The sequence below is a fragment of the Callionymus lyra genome, chromosome 6, assembly GCF_982586985.1.
Source record: "Callionymus lyra chromosome 6, fCalLyr1.hap1.1, whole genome shotgun sequence".
NCBI classification, from domain to species: domain Eukaryota; kingdom Metazoa; phylum Chordata; class Actinopteri; order Syngnathiformes; family Callionymidae; genus Callionymus; species Callionymus lyra.
Window position 1 is genome coordinate 4904590 of NC_141823.1, and position 21755 is coordinate 4926344.

Below are 21755 nucleotides of genomic sequence, written 5' to 3' on the forward strand. Positions count from 1 at the left end.
AAGAATACTATACATTCAAGTGTACAATTCAAGGACGTACTTTGCCACATTATGACCATCTGTCCAGTGGACTCACTACTTTATAAGATATTGCAAATCAAATGAAAGCAGTTACGACTACCTCAAGAGTAATGTAGTTTGTGCAACACCAGAGTCAAGTTCTCAGAGTGAAGCACTAAAAATATATCCTTCTTTCTACAGTATCACAATATATCGTAATCTTGCTCCTTTATCGTGATATGTGTCGTATCGCCAGATTATTGCCAGCTCTGCTCAAAATGCTAAACCTGGCAGATTATCTGTTTGAATCTGACTTGATACATCTGCTACTATGTGATATGTAGTAGTATTGGCTCCAAATATATGTTTCCTCTGATCCCCTACTGGGAGTCATACTACTTTCCAGCTGCTTCAATCCTCTCATCCCAGAAACCCAAAACTAAACCCACTACCATCGAACCAAAGCCATGTCACACTGGTTGGACTCACTTCAATTCCTTGATCCTGGCTGGTACCAGACGCACGCCCCCCTTCAGTTACATAAATGAACTGTGGCATCTGAGTTGTTCTAGTCCAGGGGTCTCAAAAGCGGTCCTCAAAGGGGTGGTGCAGGTTTTTGTTCCAAACGATCAAGCATGTACAGTTTAACCTATTAGCTGTTAACTGTCAATCAACTGATTAAACTCTTTAAATCCTGATTGGGTTTAAATGTCTCCTCTTGATGGGTCGGAACAAAAACCGGCACCCACTTCGGCCCTTGCAGGACCGGTTTGGAGACCCCTGTTCTAGAGCCATCCTCTGAACCAGGGAGCCCTCTAGTGGTGGACAACACACGTTAAACTGTTGAAGAAAAAGGAGACATATAAAGTGTAATTTGTTAATTTAGGTCCAGATAAAAAAGATATTCTTGAGATGCTTGAAGACCTGCACAAAGACTGGACCTTCCTTGAACTGTAACACTCTGTGACTTTTCACACTCCAACCAGTTGTTTCAAGGATCATCCATTCACGTGTCATCGTCGTCTCTCTTTTTTTTTGTTTTTGGCCTCAATTATATCTGCTAAGTGATACAAGCCGGGGAAGACAAAGGCTGCACAAGGTTGACGCTTCCATCTGTCCGTCAAACACGAGAACAAGGCGGATTCACTCGTCCTGTTAATTATTCCCAGCATCTCTTGACCCCTCAGTGGGAGCCGCACAAGGCCAAACTGCAGAAGAAGAGAGAGAGAATATATCTGCTATTATCCGGCGAAGACGGTCGGATGCTATTAGAGTCAATCTTAGATGAACGCCGGCTCATCCTTGTTAAAGTCGATCTTCAAGACGTAATTTTCGGAGAATATTATTCAGGGCGCCACTAAAAATATATATATAATTTTAATCGCGATTGTGCTCTACTGTCAATCATCCGGATGTCACGCCAGCCAGGTTTGGTGTTGAAAAGATTTTTGTCTTGTCAATGTCTTTCAATTAAATTAAATTCAATTCAATTCAATTTTATTTAAAGTTTCTTATCATAACTATAGAGTTGAAATAAGACTATAGTTGATTAAGGAAAAATAGATCCCAGCAATTCAACAAAGAGCAAGAAGCGAAACACTGTACAGTGAGCTATGATGAGGAAAACTTCCTTTTAGAAGGCAGAAACCTCGAGCGGAACCAGACTCATTGTTGACGGGCCTGCCGCCTTGACCGGCTGGGAGGAAGGATGGGGGGGTAGATAGATGGATAAAGAGATGAGTAAGGGAAATTATAGTGAGAAAAAAAAGAGGAGAGTGTAGGAGAGTCCATGGAGGTGCTGGAGAGAACTCGGGATCTGACCCGGGGTCTTTAAGTTTATTGATTCGAGATTCTCCGTCATGTTCACTTTTTTTTAACAAACTCTGTCTTTCGGTTAATAAAAGGTAAAACTACTGAATATACTTTTGTTGTTGTTGCTGCTGTTTTTGCTTTTACACCAAATCAGATTCATAAGGTTTTAAAGGGACATAGAAACTCATTTAACCCTGGTCTGAGAAAGAGGCTTTACAAAAAAATTACTTACTTACCTGAATAACTCTGACAGGTTAGTTTGAAAAAATTACACCCGTTTGAACTGGTTCGAATTTCTAAATCCACTAAAAGTCTAATCTCACTGACCACTAACTAGCAAAGAAAATCTCACTGACAACTCAATGGGACGGGTTCTGGTGTGCTAATGAAGCTTCGTGAAGCAGTGTCCTAATATTTTGATCAAGGTAGGCGCCATCAGTTTAAAAATTAATGTATTTCAATGGTGTGAAGGCTCTAGATTTTTAACACTTAATAGTAAACATTCTTAGCCCAGTTGGTAGTGCACTTAACATTTTTGTTACAAGTTTGTGGATGTGAATTTTTGCCGGTTCATTTTATTTTTTTTAATTAATTTATGAGTTTGGTTATTCTAGTTTTTGTACTAGTTTATTCTGTATGATCTATTTAAAAGTATATAAGAATATTTTTTTATTTGGGCACAATAAACCTTATTATCCATCATTAACTTAAAGTGATTAGATTAAAGGTGCTTTAAAAATAAACTTTACTTACTTACGATGTAATATATAGGATAGTGGGGGGAAAATGTACTGGAAAAGAGCACCACCTAAAATAATTTCCCCAGCCGCCACTGCCTAAGACCCAAGATAACAAAACACCTTTTGACTTCATTGTCAATCGAAATGTGTCGTCTTCTCATTTTGATACGAACTCAAAAAAACTGTCTCCATTGAAAGAAAATCCAATCTTGACTTTAAAAAAAAAACAGGGACATCATTAGACGACTTTTCTTTCAGCGGGATTACAACACCTGCTGGGTGACCTTCTTTTTTCTTTTTTTAAAAAAATCATCTCACCTATTTCATGCATGTAGAACCCACCGACGTTCAATCCCAGAGCTGTGAAAATAAATGGAGTTTCTTAAAGGGGCGGCCATATGTCATCATGTTGCCCAGAGGACCGGCTCGGATCACGTGACCGACAGAAGACGGTCTCGCTGCCGCTTCCCACGAGACGTGGAACACATCACGTACGAGATCTGAGTGAGGCTCAGCTTTTACATCTACGACGAAGTGTCACCGTTCGCCGTCTCTTCCTCGTGTGCGTCCGGCCAAATCTCCTTTGACTCGTTTAGACGTGTATCCCCATGTTAGATAGGACCGGAATTTAGGGCGAAGCCCAGGACGGATGACTTATTAATGCACGGGGAGCCGCTACATCGTCGACACATTTCGGATTGTTCATTTAGCTTTCTGCCCCATTACGGGGCATTATTAAGCCGAGGGGTTGCGGGGCCCGTTTCCAAAGAGCCGCTCTGTAATGAGAGATCAGAGGCAGGGTTTTATCACAGGCAATAAAACATGAGAACGGCGTGTCTCTTAATAAGACCCCGAGAGGATTGGAGCGAGGCGTGGGATAGTGCGATCAAAGGAACGTCTGCCTGAAGTGGAGGAGAGAAGGAGAGGAAGGGAAAATGGACAGTGGCGGTGAAAGACATCGGAGATGGATACAAAGAATTTATCTCGCCCAGAAATGTGCAAGAATTTCTACATTGTGACAAAGAAAAGGCTTTTTTTTTCCCAACTCCTCCTGAATAAATGTCTTTTTTTAAAGTCTCTTTGTCCGTCGTCTTTCTGCGGCGACTCTTGTTTAGTGCACTAAATGATTTCAGTTTTTAAGAGGATGTTGCAACGAGAGACAAGAATTCAGGGATGTAAGGAAGTCCTTGCTGAGATTCTGAACTCACTATGTTTTTGACTTCTGAGTTTAGTTTAGGAAGTACTTTTTCACTCTTAGGTCAAAACTATTTGAAGGTTTGTCAATTCTGTTGAAGTTTTCTGATTTGGTTTATTCAATCAATATATTTAATTCAAATTACTTAGATACCCAGATATAGTCAGGACTTCCCCCACTTTCTTTTTTAAAAATATACTGTGCTGGTTTAGAGACTCTTATATATTAATATATATATCGTCTTAACCTTTCAATTATATTTTAGTTCATAGAACCTTCATTCGTAGAACGTTTGAGATGCTGTAGTAAAGCAAGAACATTTCAATTATTATTATCAACCAAACCAAATATTCTTTAACTCTTACACTGAAGAAAATAGTTTTTAAAATATATTGTTTTATTTGCTGCCAACTAAATGAGTTAATGCCATCTTGATTTTGTAACATAGGAAAATATAACCATATAATTAATGAAATAAGTCATATTTTAAAAACTGCATTTTTGTATCTATGATGACGGAACGATTGTTGGTTCTTGAGCTACCGTTATCAATAAAACTGATTAAATGTCTTCATCAAAGTTAAGACTATGACTTGAAAGATGACACATGTCAAATAACGTGTTTCGTCTGAGCTCTGGACTCAGCTGAACACAAGCGTCAGTATCTCACTGAAATGTTACTATTAGACGATGTCTTATATGTGTGACAAGACTTTCCGACTCAAACTTTTTAAATATATGCTTTTCACACTTTATCCACTTTTTCTATCCCTGTATGTTTAATTCCAGTGTTTTTGTTTTATGAAGTCAAAGTCCATGGTTGGGTTATTCCATGTTGGACATCCTTGTTAAGAAAGAAAGTTAGTAGTGAGTTATCTCAGACTTTGAAACTAAATTAATGTTATTTCAAGATATCTAGAGTGACCTTGAATCTATTTTCAACATTCACAGATTTCTCTAAAAAAAATTTAATTGACAAAACAGCCGTTTTGAAATTCCGAGTGAAAATATATTCAAACATCAGCTTCAAAATCTGCCAAGTCGATTGTATCCTCTCGTCCTCAGTTATCACCAGGATCTTGCAGGATTTGATAGAAATCCAGTACTCAAGTCTATTTTCGACTTCATATTTCAACAAGTATATCTAAGAATTCCAACCTGTTGACGTATTGGATTATCAGAGGACAGAAGCTACATTTTAGCTGTTTTTCTTTTACATTTGAGCTGTCAAATGATCGACAGTTACTTCTGAACCTGTTCTAAAGAAAGCACTGCAGACTAGAACTAGTCGACTAGTTTTCTCACATATATACTGTCACAATAAATCAGGAGACATTTATTTAATATTTTCTTATTAAATCTTTTTGTAAAAGTCAAACAAAAGTGTGAATGAACAATGAAAATAGTTATATGATTATTTTCCTGTGGTATGTTCTTTTTTGCTTTTTGTTTCAAAAGAGGAATCACCAGCTGCGAAAGGTGAAAGGTCCGATGGTCCGTGAACGCATCGCCAGAAGATCGCATCTCGACACCTGATAAAGATTGTTCCTGGATCGTTCTATCGCTACTTCGATATTTATTTATTTATCGGAACTTAATCTTTTAAAGATGATTTATTTTCCGCACTTGGATCCCTGGATCCATGTCTACTACAAAAATAATCCAAGAGCAAGTTGGTCTTTTTACTCAGAAGAAGTTGAACGTCAACAGTTTTACTTGAGAAACATAATAGAAAAAAAAATCTCCTGAATCACACATGACAGTGTTTTGAACTTATTACTATATAAGGTTGCTCTGAAATCTTGGCGAACGAGAGGTTACGAGAGTCCTTTATGTCGTAATAATGGCTTCACTCCTCCTCCAGCTGTAATCACGCCCAGCTTTGTTTACACAACGAGTCCCTTAGAGGTGGAGACTTCCGGGATTGATGACGTGTGGTGACAAACCTCCATGTATGACCGATCACAGCAGAGTGGGTATGTTTATGGTCAGTGTTTTCAGTGGGCGGAGCTTAAGATCATTTTTAACGTAAATATTTATATTAAGAGAGTTTTATATTGTCACAAACACATAAAGAGTAAATACAACGAGTGACTGCTCTCCGCAAGCCACACACAATATATCAAATCACTGCCTCACTCGAAGGATTGTTTTGCTGTTTTCTTTCCAGATAATTAGGAAAACTCTGGAGTTAATTGTTTCCGTCTCTGCCAACGCGACGGTAATTAAGAGCAAAAACAAAAGCACGCTGTTTTGTAAGTGGACGTCCTCGACCGGATCCCTGGTGTGCGTCTCTGCCGGGAGGTCAGGAACGAAAACCAGAGTGTGGAGCAGCTGCACTCCATGTGACAGGAGCTTCGCCCCAATTTATTTTGATTGGCTGCACTTTATGCAAGCTGGCGGAGGATTTCCCACGAGCTGCCGCCGCCTTCGCTCGCCACCTGTCCCGCTCACGCCGCCTCGTCGGCCGATCAGACGACGGGACGGGGAATTAGTTACCCCGAGAACACTTATTGCTCGTGTGTGTACTTCATCTTGAGTTGAGGCGGGACAGACGGTTAGTAATCGGTCGATGAGGCTTCATGAAGCTTCATTTTCTGGTGACGTTCTTTGATTTTTTACAACTATTTTAATGAACCTCAAGTCATTTTAAAACTGAGAGCGCCTCCTATTGACCAATGAAAGTTTGCCACCTACTGATCTCTAGAAATGAAGACACTGTTTCATGAAGCTTCGTCAGACCATCAATCGGGAGTAGTGATGGTCTGATGAAGCTTCCTGAAACAGTGTCATGTTGTTCAGAGGTCAGTAGGTGGCGCCATCACTTAAAAAAAGATGTTTCATCAGAACAGTTGTTCAAAACAAAGGAAAATAGTGCAGAGACGCCATCTAGTGGAAATAATGACACTGCTTCATGAAGCTTCATCAGACCATCACCACTATGGAGTTATAGTCTGACAAAGCTTCATTAAACAGTGTCATTTCTAGAGAGCAGTAGTTGGTAAAACTCAATTTAGTTTTGAGGTGTCAGTAGTAGTTGTTCAAAGCAGTACATTATAAAGCAGTGAGTCCACTCGACTAGGATACATGTGCAGTATTGTCGAGTACTTGACTCTGGTGTTGTGATAGTGTAGTAACAAGGATATATGTGTAGTATTGTCCAGTACCTGACTCTGGTGTTGTGATAGTGTAGTAACAAGGATATATGTGTAGTATTGTCGAGTACTTGACTCTGGTGTTGTGATAGTGTAGTAACAAGTATATATTTGTAGTATTGTCCAGTACTTGACTCTGGTGTTGTGATAGTGTAGTAACAAGGATATATGTGTAGTATTGTCCAGTACTTGACTCTGGTGTTGTGATAGTGTAGTAACAAGTATATATGTGTAGTATTGTCCAGTACTTGACTCTGGTGTTGTGATAGTGTAGTAACAAGGATATATGTGTAGTATTGTCCAGTACTTGACTATGGTGTTGTGATAGTGTAGTAACAAGGATACATTTGTAGTATTATCTAGTACTTGACTCTGGTGTTTTGATAGTCTAATAACAAGTATATATGTGTAGTATTGTCCAGTACTTGACTCTGGTGATGTAGTATTTACGGACCACATCACTCTTGATGAAGTCGTAACTACTTTCATTTGTTTTCAAACAAAAATATGTCCAAACATCAGCTTTAAAAGTAAGTAAGTAAGTAATTTTTATTTATATAGCGCTTTTCCAGACCAGGGTCACAAAGTGCTTAAACAATCAAAACAATATTCAATAAAGTATATACTTTAAAGGGCAAGATAAAAGCTGTCGGAGTCGACTGTATCCTCTCGTCCTCAGTCATCACTGCGATCTCACAGGGTTTGATTCCTTCTTTAGCTGCGGAGGACTTAATGACTGCTGCCATCTAGCACCCGGAGGTTTAATTGCAACACAAAAAATGTACAAACGCTCCTCAATATTTGTGTGTTAATTGTAGATATAAAAAAATAAATAATTATAAACATAATATTTGACAACATAATGATGATAAAAATGAATTGCGAATGACTATCAATACAAAAATGTTGTGATATTTAAGTGCATCAGTATTTTCTTACTCCCCCTAATTATGACCCCATTAAAGTGTGTGTTTCCTGTAACACACTTTTCCTGCATGTAGGGCAACAGGGCAGCGAAGGGTAAATCTCCAGTTAACCCAACTGTCAATTAATGATTTTCCTGAACAGGTGATTGATTGTAATGGCTTGTGTTATGGATGGAGGCAATTAGCCGGGGCGAGGGCTTAATTGAAGATCTTTAAAAATGCTTCAGCGGAAGATAAATCTGAGCATAACGCGCCGTAATAACCGATCAGCCGCGGCTTTTTAATTGACTTTAATCCTCGCGGTTTACGCCGAACAAGACCCGTGATTGTGTGGAGCGTCCCCCAGCAGACCCCGCCTCGACTCCGTACACAAGAGCCACCAGGCTAATTGAGACTCGTCAAAAACCCTGAGAAAACATTCTATCGCTGGGTATAAAACGTGCCGAAAGGTGGAGCTCATGATTGACAGGTTCCCTTGGATCTCCGGAACCCGACGGATACGACGGAATTATACAAACGCGGTGAGATTCGGATGCGGCGCCACAAGCTCCGAGAAGCGATAACTCAGTCCGACCATTAGGGTGACGGCGTCGGCGACTGAAGTCCTGATCGTGAATAAAACATTTATCTATTTCTTGACGTTATCTTTTAAGGTTGTCGTTTTTTTTGTGTCTGTTTGTGCGACACCGCCTGAATAAACTGTTGTTTTATTCTGCATCTCGGTTTTTGTGGCAAATATATTGAAAAAATGTTGTTTATTTAAAGAAGTTTTGACTTTTTAAAACATTTCTCAGTGTCCAGAGACATGGTTTACTTCATTTAACAAGCACAGAAACACACTAAAAATTAGACAAATAACGATGACAACACACCAAGGGCGGAAGTCATATAAATAAATCTGAATACAAACCAACATCAAAATGCTTAACACACCAAAACTGTTTTCCAAACACAACGTACTACACATTTCCACACACTCATGAATATGCTTGACAATACTCACACACACACAAGTTAATGAATACACAAACTTAAATCCAGCACCATAAACATTCCTACTTACTAAAACATGGTGATAAACAAAACACAAACTCACACTATTTCTCACCCTAACCCACACTTGTTTACACACTGCTATCAAACAACGTCAAGACACACAACCTTGCAATGTACTCCTTCGGCTTGACACACCTAGACATGAATGATCATTTACACACTACTATAAACATAAACAAAAAGGAAAACCCACAGTAACACAACTTCAGACAGTCCTTAACACCGAACATAAAACACAAACCTGTACAGGAATAAATCTGCACATCCAAACACACTGGGAAGGCGGGGAACAATCACACATTGTTACAAATCCTAAAATAGCAAAACAAACACTAAAATATACCAAACTGTGAAACAATGAATGCTACTCCTGGTTAACTACACACAGACACACACCAAGACAAACACACACAAGTTAGATATTAAAGTGATAGACAATTTGAAGTAAATCAACACAAACACTAAAGTAAACATAAAAAAACATACACCAATTTATGAAACAATTTTACACACACTTACCCACATACTAAAATATTGACACACACATAACTACACACAATAAATGAGCCACATTTTACCTTGTAACACAAACACAGACCAAAACTAGACTTGAAGTATAGCGAACAAAGGTTCACCACAACTAGATTAAACAAACATTGTAACAAAGCAAAGAGATCAAAAGATACACTTCAACTATAAAATAAATCCTGTGTACACCATTTACTCACAAACATACAGTACCTACACACAAAAACCCACAAACATAAACCAAAATGTTCACGAACACATCAGAACATTTTCTTTATACACACCAAATACTACACTACAGAGAACACTTTCCTTAACCGTAATTATTACACAAAAACACAAACTATGACACAAAAAATTTGACAAGAAACACACACATGTATGTTTGCCAGTAAATGGTGTAAAGAAGTTTTATTGTATAGTTTATAGTTGTTGCATATATATATACACTAATATGCAACAACTATAAACTATGAAATAAACACACACACTTAAATTACTAGTCATACATGAGTACACACTATACACAAACCAAATTCTATGTTATCACACAAATAATACAAAATAAAATACAAAATACAAAATAAATAATACACATAAACACAAACTATGACACAAGAAACTTGAAAAGAAACACACATATATATACTGTATATATAGACACTAAAATGCAACAACAAACACACACTTAATGATCAACTATGAAATAAAACTCCTCACAAACATACAGTACCTACACACAAAAACCCACACAGTTTAATGAATAGATAGTAAACACACACTATGTGGGACAAACTGTACCCAAAATGTACATCTACACACATCAGTCCATACTTACTATACACACCAAAAACTACACTTACAGAGAAGAACATATATTTCTACGACACTAAGGCAAATCACACAAATCCTAACATACACAAAAACTAAATACCACACAACAGTAGGACACAAAGTGTGTGAGTCCTGCGAGGTGTCGTTCCACCTGCAGTCGAACGCACGGAGAACGAGTGGAACTTCTGTTCCTCGCAATCAATCTCACGTCGTTTCCGCTCGACGGCTCTCCAGCAAATGAAGTTCACGTCCTGATTTTCACACTCGTGTTTATTTCGCAGGGAATTTGATCTTCATTAGGGGAGCGAGCGCCGAGTCACGGCGGCGCCGGAAGGCACGACTCCGTCTCCCTTCCCCCGTCCCGGCCGCCTCTAATGAAGCAGGATTGATAGCACGCCGGCGGAAACACGGCTCACCTCATCAGCGACGGGCCGGGGGGCTCGGACCCTCGTCGATAAATGCTGCCGTAAACACACAGTTACGTCTCGTATCGCCGCCGCTATATTACACCCAACAATTAGGCGTCGGAAGGAAACCTCCGGCGCTTGTATCGCTTTACGCCTGGCGATCGCCGGAGAGTCTCGGTCGCACACTTGGCAACCGGTCGGAGGGTCCGGCGTGGGCGTGCGTCCCCCGAGCTCTTCTTCTGCTACGACGTCGCCATCTAGAGTCCTGTGAAGGGAACAACATTTTAGTACGAGGAACATTTAACTGTGAAGTAGATACAAAGTAGTTACAAATCTTAAAATAGCAAAACAAACACTAAAATAGACAAAACTGTGAAACAATGAATGCTACTCCTGGTTAACTACACACAGACAGACACACCAAGACAAACACACAACAGTAAGATATCAAAGTGATAATTTGACAATTTGAAGTAAATCAACACAAACACATAAGTAAACATGACAAAAAAAACATAAACCAATTTATCAAACAATTTTAAACACACTAATCACACACTAAAATAATGACACACACGTAACTACACAAAATAAATGAGCCGCCTTCTACCTTGTCATACAAACACAAACAAAAACTTCACTTGAAGTATAGAGAACAAAGCTTCACCGCAACTAGATTAAACAAACATTTTAACAACGCACAAGATCAAAAGATACACTACAACTTTAAAATAAATCCTGTGGACACCATTTCCTCACATACAGTACCTACACACAAAAACCCACAAACATAAACAGAAATGTTCACCCAGACACATCAGAACATTTTCTTTATACACACCAAAAACTACACTACAGAGAACACTTTCCTTAACCGTAATTAATACACAAAAACACAAACTTTGACACAAAACATTTGACAAGAAACACACACATGTATGTTTGACAGTAAATGGTGTAAAGAAGTTTTATTGTATAGTTTATAGTTGTTGCATATATATATACACTAATATGCAACAACTATAAACACCAAAACTAAAATACACCATTTAATCACAAACACACAGTAACTACACACAAAAACACACACTTAAATTACTAGACACACATGAGTACATGCTATACACAAACCAACTTCTATTTTATTACACAAATAATAGACAAAATAAATAATACACAGCTCACCTCATCAACGACGGGACACTTGAGAACGGGGAACATTTAACTGTGAGGAAGATACTTATTAGTTAACGTTAAGTTATTAACTATCATGAAGTACTAACTCTCACCTCGTTCATTTCGACTATATTATAACCTTGATAACTAGAAATTAACTCTTCTGTTATTTCAGGGTCATGATGACCCAGAGGCCAGAAATAAATGTGTTTTTGGTATCCATTGAGTATTCTCTGGGTCAAGGTGACCCAACACCCGCAAATAAATGTGTTTTTGGTATCCCTTGTGTTGTCTCTGGGTCAATGTGACCCGGGAGCCTGAAAACAAATGCGTCTCTTGTATCCCTTGTTTTGTCTCTGGGTCAAGCTGACCTAAGGCCCGAAAACAAATGCATCGGTGGTATCCCTTATGATGTCCGGGTCACTTTGACTCAGAGACCCGAAAACAAACATGTTTGTGGTATCCCTTGTGTTGTTTCAGGGTCAAGGTGACACGGAGGCCCCAAAACAAATGTGTTTGTGGTATCCCTTTTGAGTTCTCAGGGTCAATATGACCCAGAGGCCTCAAAACAAATGTGTTTGTGTTATCCCATGTGTTGTCTCTGGGTCAAGATGACCCAGAGGCCTCAAAAAAATGTAAGTAAGTAAGTTAGTGTGGTATTCCTTGACCCCAAAACAACACAAGGGATACCACAAACACATTTGTTTTCAGTCCTCCGGGTCACCTTGACCCTAAAACAACATAAGTGTTTACACTACTCTTTTTTGTGAATACCATTAATTCACTTTTAATAACATGTTAATTTTAAATGAAAAAAAGGAAAAAAATATCCTAGTATTAATAGAATCCTAAAAACAAATCAAAATGGAAAAATAAAACGAATGTTTGAAAACATCAGTGCAACTTTCAACTCTCATGAGCAACTGCCCTTATTTCCACATCATTACATCTTAGACGTGAATCATTTCTTTACTTTACTCGTCACGTCTTTACATGAAGATCTATCACGTTCGCTTTCTTCTGTTGCCATGGTTTCTTCAATGTCAATTCAGCAGCTCGCGCGGATCTCAAAGGTTCACGTGATCTTACGCAACCTTTGTAACAGCAGTATGAAGATGAAGACTCTGGTTTGTACCAGGCGAGGCTGACACTTCTACACACGTGTGTGTGTGTGTGCGTGTGTGTGTGTGCGTGTGTGTGCGAGTGTAGTCATTCTGTGTGTGTAGTCGATCTGTGTGTGTGTTGTAGTCGATGTGCTCCTACGAACCGTGAAGAAGTGATGTTTTCATGATGACTTTCTGAATCATCTTTAGACTCCAGCGGCCAGATTCCACTTCTTATGCTCTACTGCCATCTAGTGTCAGAATGAAATAGGACAGAAAACCATTGACAAGTAAGAGTAGTAAGTAAGAAGTAAGAACTCCATAATGTAGATACACGTTTATAATTGTTAGAATGTAAACTATAGTCTAACTATTATAAACGTTGATCTAAAATCTAATATTCTAAATAATTATTATAATCAACCCCTTATACAGAAGTGGTCCAGATATCTTCGTTCAAAAGAGGAAACTTGTCTGAAAAGTTTGTTTAAATTGTGTATTACTGTTTAATATGTGTATTACTTTGGTTCTTTTGTTGATATAAGTATGATGTATTTAATATTTTATCCTCAAATCACCTGCTGTTGCTGATTAAAAAGAGACAATGATTCAAGTTTTATATTGATATATGATTTTAAGAAAGTTGAAGTACTTTCTTTAATGACCTTCACTCTCTCTAGACATTTATTTAATCCAACAAATCAACACAAACATACAACGTTAACGCAACAAAAAAATTGACAGCAAAGTATTGGCAGCTGTTGTTGCCAAAAACTCTACTATTAAATTACTATTTTTGTCATTTAAGGGTAAAAACTGTGTTGAAACTATTGGTTTTGAAATTAACAAATGTGTCTCATTCAATATTTCACCATAAAAAATTAAGATGTTAGAAAAGTTGCCTTAAAATTAAAATGACAAGTTATCAATTTATAGTTGAAAAAAAAAGGGATAAATTCAATATTTTACCTTGATTTTCAGTTTTGAGTTTCAAGTCTGCTTTTAAGTCATTCCAATTATTTATGATACTTTAAAATATTGGAGTTTGTTAATACTTTGCTCAATTTAATGGACGAGTCACTTGTTTATTTATTTCTTATTGTATTTTATTCATCTAATTTAAGTATTTATATATGAGGGTTTTTTTTTAATATATTTTAAGTATTTACATATGTATTTTTTAAATTTATTTTTTATTTAATTATTGTACTTTCAACTCCACAATAGTGTAAAGAGTGATGAAGCTTCATGAAGCAGTGTCGTGTTGTTTAGAGGACAATAGTGCGGATACGCCATCTAGTGGACTCTGAACATAATGACAGTGTTTCATGAAGATTCATCAACACATCTGTTGTGTTATCAGTTTTATCTTGCCTTTTAAAGTATATACTTTATTGATTATTGTTGTTATTGTTTAAGCGCTTTGTGACCCTGGTCTGGAAAAGCGCTATATAAATAAAAATTACTTACTTACTTACTATGCACCAGTGGTTTCCTACTGTACTTTAAAGTTCCGTCATTGCTCACTTCAAACCAAAGCACAGGAAGTAACAGTGGAGTCAAGATGATGCTGGATCACATAACATATAAGAGGAAAATCAAGTTTCTACGTCTCTGGAAAATGGGTTCAGATCATGTTGAAGTCAGACAGAAAGAAAGACAAAGATTATTCCAGCATCGATTGACAGTCATAAGAAACTACTCTATCAACTCAAGTGCATTAAAAAAAAAACACATGTACGATTAACACATTGAATTGATTTAAAAAAAAATCAAGCTGTGCAAGTTCAGGACAAACTAAGTGTTAAATGTTTATTAATGTTTTGAACATTTGTTTGACTGATAGGTAACCAAAAATCTTGAATTCTAAACAAAAATCTTTTAAACTGCATATTTCCACTGACGCTGGAGGCCTTTTGAAGTTTTGTTCCAGGATGTGGTTGAACATTTTGTCCTCTGGGAATAACGATTTTTCCCTGAGGAAAATCTGTTTTTATAGAAGGAACACCAGCAGTTCACGGTATACGAGTTCCATTTAAACGGCCTTTAAAAATTCTACTGTTTGTCCACGAGGGAGCGCTGTTACCGTGTATATCAAGGGAAGTCCATTTAATCGCATGTTAAATGAAGGGTTGATCTTAAGTTGTTGAGAAAAAACAAACGTGAATATACCTTTCTATCGATGTGATGTATAGTATTAGTTTATCTTGGGTTTCATGTGCCTTTTGAACAAATGTTGGATTCTATTTTGAGTCAGAAAATTAAAGTTCTATTTATTTTTATTAATAGTGATGATTATTTTGCTCTTACGTTGTGTGTAACTAATACATATTTTAAAAAACTGTGGCATTTTTCTTCTAGTTTATTTATATTTTATTACATTTAAACTGTTTTTAAATGTTTTATAGCTTTTAAATTTATTTATTATTTATTTATTTTATTTAAGGACATAGCTTGCGTATATATATATATAGATTATATTATTATTTTATTTTCAAATTGTGAAAGAAAAGTTACTGATGCTCTAAATAAATCTATAAGCACTTAGCTAATTATATTGTTCACAAAACAAAAAACATTATTTGCATAATAATATTAATAATAATAATAATAATAATAACAATAATAACAATAACAACAATAATAACCCCTGAGTTATCTATCATAATCTCAGGTTCTACGAGTTGGTGCGAAGCCCTCCAACGGCTTCGCTATGGGTTTACCCCGAGGCACCGCCTCGTCTCTGAGAAAGCTTAATGAACTCGCCACCCAGCAAGGGGGCAGTACCTTCCTATAAAGGCGGGCAGCACCCGCCGCACTTTCTCCAACTGAAAACTCAGCGAGAAGGGCGGCCGCTGGGCGACGAGGTTGGAGGGCTTCGCACCAACTCGTAGAACCTGAGATTATGATAGATAACTCAGGGGTTCTACGTCATTGGTGCTCCGCCCTCCAACGGCTTCGCTATGGGTTTACCCAAAAGGCGAAGCCTGACGGGATAAATGTACCCCCAGCTGGACGCCGCTCCTGGAGCAGCATCACTAGGGCCCCGCCGGCCCAGGGTCCAAACCCACTTGAGCCGTGGGCCCTGAGGGGGGCAAAACAGCGCTCAAGACAGTATGAGCTACTGATCCCGCCGTTACGTCGAGGAGATAGGCCTTAGCGAAGGTAGACGTGGACGCCCAAGAGGCAGCAGAGGAGATATCCTCTGCTGCCACACCCCGCAAAAGAGCCACTGAGGCTGCCACGCCACGGGTGGAATGTGCCCTCAGACCGCTAGGAGCGGATCCACCCGCTGCTCGGTAGGCCCGGATAATGGCCGATCTCACCCAATGAGAGAACCTCTGGGGGGAGACCGCCTCTCCCCGCCGGCATCTACCGTGGCAGACAAAAAGGGCATCAGAGCGCCTAAACTCGGCCACCCGCCGCAAGTAACAGGCCAACGCCCTCACTGGACACAACAGGTGGAGACGTTCCTGACCCGGGTCCGAGTGAGGCGGCGGGTGAAAGGCCCGCAGCGTGAAGGTCGTCGCCCGGAACAAGGAACTCAGAATCTTCGGGCGGAACGCTGGGTTAGGACGCAAAGACACCGAAGACTCCTCGACGCCAAAGGAAAGACACTCAGGGCTAATGGAGAGGGCACAAAGCTCACTTGCTCTCTTCGTGGTTGTTAGTGCCAGAAGGAGCGATACCTTGAAAGACAAGATATCCAGTGGGACTTGGTCAAGAGGCTCGAAGGTCGGGCCTGTGAGAGAGTCCAGTACCAACTGGAGATCCCACTGAGGGCTGGAAGGCCTTGCAGGAGGTCGAAGCCTGCAGGCACCCCACAGGAAACGCGCCACCCAAGGGGTGGGCGCGAACCGAAGCACCCTCAAAACCGACATGCCTCGTCGCTATGGCTGATGCGAACACTCTCAGTGTCGCCACAGTCCGCCCGTTATCCAGCAAATGTTGCAGGAAAGACAGGATAGCGGAGACCAAACAAGAGCTGGGGTCCAAGGACCTGTCTGAACACCAGCGGGAGAATATCCCCCACTTTGAGGCATAAAGCCTACGTGTTGATGGGGACCGGGCGTTCTCCAGCGTGTGGAGAACGTCCGGGTCCAAGGTCCCGATCAGCTCGTCCCGTGCAGGAGCCACACCTTGAGAGGCCGGCCCAGCACCGGGGGCGCTGTCAGTGTCCCCCCCGCCTGACACAGGGCAGCGGGGCCCCAAGGGATGGCCCACGGGGCCCCGACCGCCATGCGCACCAGCTCTGGGAACCAGAGCGCCCCCGGGGAGTCTGGTGCCACTAGAATTAACCTCAGCCCCCCCCGCCTCGTCCTCCGAATCAAGGGGAGAAGGAGCCGCGGAGGAGGGAAGGCGAACAGCAGACAGACCGGCCACCTCGAATGGGCTAAAGCGTCCACGCCTAGTGGGGGGCGGTCCGAAGCCTTGAGGGAGAACCAAAGAGGGCATTTGAAGTTCTCCTTGCTGGCGAAGAGGTCTGCAACCGGGTGACCGAATCGAGACCAGATCTCGCTTGCCACTGCCTCGGACAGACCCCATTCGTCCTGGACGGCCCCCCTCGACAGTCTGTCCGCTACTGCATTCAGCTCGCCCGGGACGTGCTGGGCTCTGAGCGAAAGCAGGTGACAGTCCGCCCACAGCCAAATCTTCCTTGCCACACACAGAAGGGCTGGGGATCTGACTCCACCTTGGCGATTTACGTACGCCACGGCGGTGGAGCTGTCTGAAAATACTAGGACGTTGGACTGTGACAGTTGGGGAGAGAGGTGAAGCAGGACATTGTGAATTGCCTTCAGCTCTAGCCAGTTTATGTGTCTGAGCACCGGACTGCTCCAGACCCCACTGGCATAGGCCTGACCCGAGGTGCCTCCCCAACCTGTCAGGGAAGCGTCTGTGAACACTTGAGTGTAACGAAGGACGCAACCCAATGGAACTCTCCGCCTGAGGTTGGCGTGAGAGTTCCAGAACTGGATGTCCTGCAAAACCCGAGCGGGAAGGCGCACTTTCCGACCTCTTTCCCGCTTGAGGTCTAGCTTGAGACGACCAAACCATCTCTGAAGCTCCCTCATGTGCAGCAAGCCCAGCCGAACAACCGTGTGGGCTGCCGCCATGAGCCCCAGGAGGGACATAACAGTGCCTGCTGTTGTCACGTGACACCGAGCTTCCAGCAACTGTGTTGTCAGTCGGAGAATGGGCTGGATACGCACGTCCGGGAGGCGCGCGTATCCTTCCTCCGAGTTCAACAGTACCCCCAGGTAAACTAACTGTTGAACTGGAGTCAGAGCGCTCTTGCTGAGGTTCACTGTGAACCCCAGGGTGGCAATATGGCTCAACACCTTCTGTGTGTGAGCGTAACTTTCTGCCTCTGACCTGGCAAGGATCAACCAGTCGTCCAGATAGGTCAAGATCCTTACCCCACTCACTCTCAAAGGCTCCACTGCCGCTTCCACACACTTGGTGAAGGTCCTGGGTGCCAGAGAGTAGCCGAACGGAAGTCGAGTGTACTGAAACACCCGACCCTCGAGGGCGAAACGCAAGTACTTTCGATGTCTCTTGACTATCGGTATGTGAAAGTACGTGTCGCTCAGGTCGATAGATGTCATCCAATCTCCTGGACATACACCTGAAAGCAGTTTCTTGACCGTCAACATGCGAAACGGGCGGGTAGCTATGAACTTGTTCAAATAGCTGAGGTCCAAAATGGGCCTCCAACCCCCGGTCTTCTTCGCCACGAGGAAGTACCGGGAGTAAAACCCTGTCATCATCTCGGCTGCAGGGACCAGTTCTACGACCTCCTTCTGCAGCAGAGTAGACACCTCGTTTCTCAAACAGGATAGTTTCTCCTGCTCCGCCATACGCGTCCAGAGAATCCCTGAAAAACGCGGGGGTTGACGGGCAAACTATAGCGCATAGCCCCGCCTGATTACTCCCCCCAGCCAAGTGGGTCCTAGAAGTAAAACCAGGCGACTCCAAGCCGAATAATGTTCTGTCAGAACCGCAGCCCTGGCGAACCTTGGGTAGTCCTCCGGCCCGCCCCCCATGGACGGGCCGTAGACGAAAGGGCATCACACAAGCCGCGTCTCTATCTCTTGAATCCACAGAGCATGTACTCGAGTTGGATTCACTAGAACCCCCACTCTCATACATAAAAGCCGGCTCTGTGGGAGAAGCGCGCAAGTGCGCGTGAGACACCTCAGATGCGCGTCGTGCGTGTTCCCTTCCCCCCCCGGAAGTCTTCCCAACTCCCTGAGCACTTCTTAGTGTCACCGGAGCTGACAAAACCCGCGATGTGGAGGAAAGCGCTGGAGAATTAACCCGGAGCTGAAGTGAGTTAGGTCGCGCGCGCGTCGGCACCGCATCACTCACCCGGTCCCGTACATTCTCCAGCCCCGCTGGCGGTCCCGACCTGTTCGTCACCCGTGAGATCCGACCGCCATGCACCTCTCCAGTTGATCGACCAGACGGGACGGAAGTTCCTCGCCCTCGCCTGGTCTCAGAACGGCGAAAAAACTTGCGCGTAAAAACACCAGGTTGCGTCAGTTCCATGGCGCTTCTCCGCCGCCAAACGTGACGTCCTCCACGGTGCCAGTGTTTGTAGACAGCGCTGTGGGGGAAGGAACAACCTCCGGTTAACATAGACATGTCCGGACAAGTTCCACTCACCTCATCAGCTGTCACGCTCTGTCGGGCACGAGCGCTGGTCGACGCGGAAGTAAACACAGCTGATTCAGCCGGTCTCGCGGACCTCTGCTCGTCTGTAAACAAAACACATGTGGTTGGAGTCTGCCCCTCATTCGTGTGGACAGACTCCGTTATTGCAGTCTCGGTATGACCCGGACGAAGGGGTTTAAAACCTCCTTCGGACTGTGTTATGAGAGGAAAATCACGCCGTCTATGACCGGCGGAGCATGTTAGCTTAGCATTAGCGGCGAAAGTTTCTAATGACGCCTGTGAATACGTCACACTCACAGGCGGAAACACATGCACGCTACCAACATCTCTCTCAGAACGAACCACAGAAACGTTATACGTTCTTTTGTTTTTATTTACATAAAGCCCTTTGAAAGAGTAAGGGGGAGGAGGGCTCCCCCGAGACGAAGCCTCGACGCCCCTGCGTCCTCGCCGCTGCGGGTCCCTCCTCCGCTGGCTCCGCTGCGGCTGCTGGCTCCGCTGCTGGCTCCCCGGCTCCTGCTGTGGAACCCGGCGACGCTCGCTCGTCGCCCGCCGCGGCTGTTGCCGTTGCTGCTGGTGCTGCTGGGGCGGCTGGCTCTGGTGACGCTTTCCCCCCGCACCAGCTGATGGGGCCGACGAACGGGCTCTCCGTCTCCGAGCGCCGGACCCCCGTCGCACCTCGTCCTCACGCCCATGCAGGTGATGGCGGAGCTGCGCCGACTCCTGCTGCGCTGCCTCCTGCCAGGCCACGACGTTCCGGAGCTCCGGACCGAACAGGGAGTCCTCCGTAATTGGTCCGTCCAAGAGGAGCCTCCGGTCTCTCTCCGGCAGCGCTGTGGCCAGGTCTAGCCACAGGTGCCGGTGGCCCAGCTGTCCAGCGTCGCGTAGACCCCCTCCCAGGATCGCGTACGCCTGCGACATCCGGAGGAGCGCAGCCACCGAGTCCTTGACTTCCTCCAACTCCGAAGGTCCAAGGTCGTCTCGGTCCACGGTGAGCCTGTCGAGCGCACCGCACAGGAGAGCCATGTTGTTCGCGAGGGAGACCACCTGCGTCCCCCCCTTGTAGGATCGGTTGAACAACATTGCCGTCAACCTGTCTTCAGCTCTAGGCAGAGCTACAGGGCGGCCTGGCCACAGTCGAGCCCCCGGGTCGAGGGCGGCACGTACCGTATCCGAGGGCTCCGGGACACCGCGCCGCCAGTCCACCCCGTCCACACGGCAATAGGGTCCGTAGGATCCTACGGGAGGCCCTGAAGCCATGGGAGAGGCAGACCCTCGCCGCGCGTAGCCCCAGATTTCGTCCAGCTTAGGACAAATAACCCCCGGAACAGCAGGCCTGCGCGCTTCGTTCCGCCCGACCTTCACTCCGCATGTAAACGGTGGTGGCGCGAGTGGAGGCACGGGGGGGAGCTCAACCTTCATGCGGTTCGCCGCGGCGGTGAATATGCGCGGCAGGACGTCAAGCGGGTAGCGAGGAACCGGCCCGGCTCCCCCGACCGCTTCGACGTCCCCCGGCCCGGAACCGAACAGGGTGCTCGGATCCGCCTCATAACACCGCCGGTCGTCCTCCTCGTCGTAGTCGGCCCACGACCTGGCTGGAGGACGCGGCGTGCGCCGACGGGCCTCATATGCTCCCCGTCTCTTCCGGACCTCCTCGGGAAGCATACGGCAGGCCCCACAATCCGCAAACGCGTGATCTGGGCCTAGACAGACGAAGCAGAGAGCGTGTGTGTCCCCCCTCCCCAGGGGGGTATCACACGTTAAACACAAAGACACATCTACGTCCACGTTCATGCTCACGTCCGCCATGCTGTATCCAGGAGCTTTCTCGCTGAGTTGAAAATGGAGAAAGTGCGGCGGGTGCTGCCCGCCTTTATAGGAAGGTACTGCCCCCTGCTGGGTGGCGAGTTCATTAAGCTTTCTCAGAGACGAGGCGGTGCCTCGGGGTAAACCCATAGCGAAGCCGTTGGAGGGCGGAGCACCAATGACGTAGAACAATTATTATTATTATTACTATTAATTAAAAAAAATGTATATCTTTAATAATTTATTTTAAATTAAAATGTATATGGTGAGTTGGAAAAAAATCTTAAGTTAGAACTTTTATTATTATTAAAAAAAAATCTAAAATAAAATAAAATATTC